General features: G+C 40.1%; 1 pseudogene; it reads right to left on the minus strand.

The window, feature by feature from the left end:
• Positions 1-3,484: 3,484 nt before the first annotated feature.
• LOC127543283 (uncharacterized) lies at positions 3,485-3,582 on the minus strand (annotated as a pseudogene).
• Positions 3,583-4,450: the final 868 nt, after the last annotated feature.

Below are 4,450 nucleotides of genomic sequence, written 5' to 3' on the forward strand. Positions count from 1 at the left end.
ACCATTGGAAGAGAGAAATTTCTTTTAACCCTGAGTGAGCACAACTACTTTCTCTGTCCTTAGATGTACAAACAAAGCCTGTAGCAGATCTGAAGCCTGGTGAGCCTGATTGCTGGTGTGAGGGAGGGGGAGTAAAAGTACCCTGGTGGGGGAGGAGCGAGGAGTGGTGATAATACAGTGAGGGTGAAAAGGAGTACCAGATATAGAAATCCCCAAATTCCACCAGGTAGGGGCAAATGAGCCACGTAATCGAGAAGTCCTTACAGTGTAACTAAGCCATTTGTATCAGGAGTGAGGCTCTGACACCAGTTACCTAAGAGAAATCAATCCTCCATAAAATGTGCTGCAGGGAGGGAGAGAAGCAACTAGGATTATGAGAGTGAAATAGAATGAAGTGAAAACAAAGGCAAATGCATCAATATAATGTACCTTTTTTTTTTAAAGAATGAAGCCAAAAGTAAAATCATTTTAAAAGCCCTTCTGCAAAACTCTTATTGGGGAAATGTCCAAAGGCTAAAACCCAATTGAGAGAAGTTTCTACTGCAGTAAAAGCCACAGGCTTTCGGAGTTAATGAAAATACCTTACTTAAAAATGCTGAAAGTGACAGCTCCTGTGATGCTTCTGAAGAAATGGGAATAATTGTAGGATGTTTCTAATATACAGGAAATAACACTAAGAGTCCTTGATAGAATGAGAATCCTAACAGCTGGTGGGGACAGTGGAGTCAGGAAGACCCAAATTCAAATCCAACCTCAGATTTTTACTAGCTACATGACTCCAGGCAAGTCACTTAATGGCTGGCTGCCTCAGTTTCCTCTTCTGTAAAGTACAGGTAATAACAGCACTCACCTCTTAGAATTATTATGAGGAACAAATGAGAGAACTGTCAAGTGCTAAAGACATAGTAGGCATTATATAAATGCTTAGTTCCTCCCCATCGCCGGCCCCTCAACTAACTCACAAGGCACTTATGGGAGAAGGCCACCACTGATGTGAATCATGAAATGACCTTATTCTCTCCCTTTTCCAGGAAATGCTAAAATGCTCATCCTGGGAATTCAGTTTTCCAGACTGTCTTATTGCCATGGTTAAGACAATCTGGATGAGCCCCAACTTCCTTGATTAGCATTGTTAAGATACCCATGATGGGAACTCAGGATTTCCCAGACCGCCTATGTTAGTATCTCCCTGGCAGTCTCAACATCTCAAGGTACATCCTTGTTCCCGCCTTTATTTCCCTCCTCCCCTGAGAAACCACCCCTCCTAGGTTATTTTCCCCCTATAAACGATGGGCTCACAATGAAGAATGTCAATAAGTCCTTTTCAGGACCAAACTTGCTGTGAGGTTCTTTTTCCCTCCTCATAGCGTGGTCTCTTTAATGGTGATTTTCTCCTTACAAAACTAATTTTGGTTAGTCTATGGATTTAACCTGCCAATCAATGGCATACTTAGGTCTCATGGCATATTCCTTTAATGGATTCTTCCAAACTCCTTTCCTTGATAACCCTATTGCTCTCCCAAATCCATTTCATATTTACCACTCCCGATGCCTAGTTTACCTTTTCATTTTGTATGTAACCTCTTCTCCTAAATAAATGTCTCTTTTGGCAAAGAGCATGACCGTTACAAATTTGTCACTTATCACAAACTAATAATTGCTACCCTGACCTTATCACCACTGGTGAATAGAAAAGGTCAGGTGGTCCTGAAAGGCTGATCGAAAACAGCAGCCACTGAGCTATCTTGTGGTCTTAGGTAAGTTGTCCAGGATTTCATGTTTGCTCTGTGCCAATATCTGAGAGGGAGAGGGAAAGAGAGAGAGGAGACAGAAAGAGATTCAGAATGTCAGCATTCTCTTCCTTCTGCCCATCCCCCTAACCACCTCTAGCTCTGAGATCAGTAATCAAATCAACACTGCCACTCATAAGGACATATCAATCAATCTTGCCCACTCACCATTTTGTGTCATGGAAGATCAGAGTTCTCCTCCTGGCTACTACTCTACTACATATGTTGTCTTCCCCTAGCAAAATGTAGGCTTCTTGAGGACAATGACTCTCTTGCTTTTTATATTTGTATCCCCGAGGCATAATGAGCACCTAGAAGATGCTTTTTCATTTATACATCCACTCTTCCAGAATTTGCTGAAGTCATTTGTGCCCATTAAAATTCTTTCTGGCTGACTTTTGAGGGAAAATATTCCCACTTGTTCCACCCCAGACCTGTGGAGAGACTGTTCTTTGGGGATGCTCTGGAGGAGGGTCTTCCTTCCTTCTCCTCTCTACCAGCATTGGCTGTAGTCATTTGTTCCCATTCAGATTCTTTTAGGGGCATTTTTGGGGGAGGGCAATATTGCCAATTGTTCCAGTCTCAGACCCGTGGGGAGATAGTTCTTTGGGGCTCTGAAAGAGGATCTTCCTTCCTTCTCCTCTTCCAAAGTGACCATCTGTTAGAGACTGCAGTTTCTAACAAGATTTATGCCTGATGAACCCAGCTAGTCCATCCAGCTGATTACAGTTTTATGTTATGCAATATCAGGTGCCCAAGGGCCCTGTTGGCCCAGGAATTTCTAATTAGAGTCTGCTGAGATTGACATTCTGTTACCTGCTGGATTGCATGTATTCGAATAACCTTGATGTATTGACAGAACAAGCTGGGAATTGGGACACATGGAAAGAATTCCGTGCCTGTTTTTTTTTGTTTTATTCAGAATGGAGGAATACAAGGGAGTCTGGCCCAAGCTGAATAATCAAACAGCAAATGAGTTGCTTGAACATTTATTGAATGCTTATTGTGTGCAAGGTACTATACTACAACTGTCAGAACACAGAAATTGGAAGGAATCTCAGGAGCCTTACAGGCAAACTCGTGTGTAACAAGAATCTTTTTGTAACATACCAGACAAATGGGAATGCTGGATCTACTTAAAGATGACCACTGAGTAAGAGCTTACCATCTCCCAGGACAGCCCATATCATGTGGGACAGCTTCCATTGCTAGGAAATATATTTTACCTTGAGCTTAATTGTTACTCTCTCTTATTTCTGCCCACTGTTCCTGGTTCTACCTTCTAGGACCAAGCATGAAAAATTGAATCCCTCTCCCAGATGAGAGTCCTTTAAATATGAGAATGCAGTTAACCATCTCATTGGAGAACATAGTCTATGAACAGCTCCATAACCGAAGAAATCTGAGTAGAAAAGGCATTGGTTATGTAGTCTCAAATGTCTCCTTTTTTAATCATATTTTTTCAAACCTAGATATCATCAATTACTCTGTGCACAAGGGGCTGGATAAGCAAGATGTGATTGATCATTGGAATCTCTGAGCTTACCAGTGATCAGGTTTGAAAGGACCCTCTCTGGGGGAGGAGTACTAAGACTGTTCTTCTATCAGCTTCTCATTCAGTTTGTTAAGGTAGATCTCAGTCACATCTTTATCCAGCTTTTTGAAAAGGAAGGGCACTCCCACAGGATACTTGTAAAAATACGGAACACTTCATGAATTTATGTGTCATTTTTGTGCAGGAATCATGCTAATCTTCTTACTATCATTCTAATTTTAGTATATATATATATATACTGCCAAAGCAAGAACTTTTAATAGTGTTTGGAATGAATTAATTTACTTAATCAGTTCTTTTGAAATTCAGGAAGTCCAGGAACCAAGAGGGAGAACACTTGGATCGAGTTAAAAGCAGAAACAATTTTGTCATTGGAGTTAGCACAGAAAACTAGGACAGGAAGGAGGAAATAAGTGAAGTCAAAATATATCATAAGCTTAACACAGAGTCAGGATATAGTAGTGAGTGGGACTTTAGGTATCGGGATATTGATTGGAGATGTCTGTGTCTCTATCTCCTCGGTCGGATTTTCTAATAAAAATTAGTTGTTGGGGAAGTGGAGATGGTGAGAACCTTGAAGAGGAAATGACCATCTTAGAATCTTAGATCTTAAAATCAGGGATAAAGAAAAATCAAAAAGCTGAGAAAAAACTAACATTTATCTTAGAACTTAAGAGACCACATATCAAGGTATTCAGAGGAAGGTTAGGTAAGCTCCTATAAAATAAAATTCTGTAGTTAAAGTGAGCCAGAAGGATGAGAAGATAAAGAATGAAATATTGAAGACTTAAAGAGAAATCAGTTTTGATCAGCAAAAAGTGAGGTGCTTTCTAAAGTAGGGGGATTTAACTTTTTATGTCATGAATCCCTTTGGCATCTGATAAAACCTACAAATCCTTTCATAGAACAGTGATATCAGACAATTGAAGGAAATGCTAAATTTCAATGGAATTTTAGTGAAAATTAAAATATTTTTTGCTCATCCAAGATTCACTGCAATCTATCTATAGGTCTCTGGTTTAAAAAACCATATAGGGTGGACAATTGACCAATTTTTTCATTTCTGCATTTGGCAGGTATTCCTTCCCTCTCCCTCCTGCTTTTC

This window comes from Antechinus flavipes, chromosome X (assembly GCF_016432865.1).
Source record: "Antechinus flavipes isolate AdamAnt ecotype Samford, QLD, Australia chromosome X, AdamAnt_v2, whole genome shotgun sequence".
In the NCBI taxonomy this organism is placed as follows: Eukaryota; Metazoa; Chordata; class Mammalia; order Dasyuromorphia; family Dasyuridae; genus Antechinus; species Antechinus flavipes.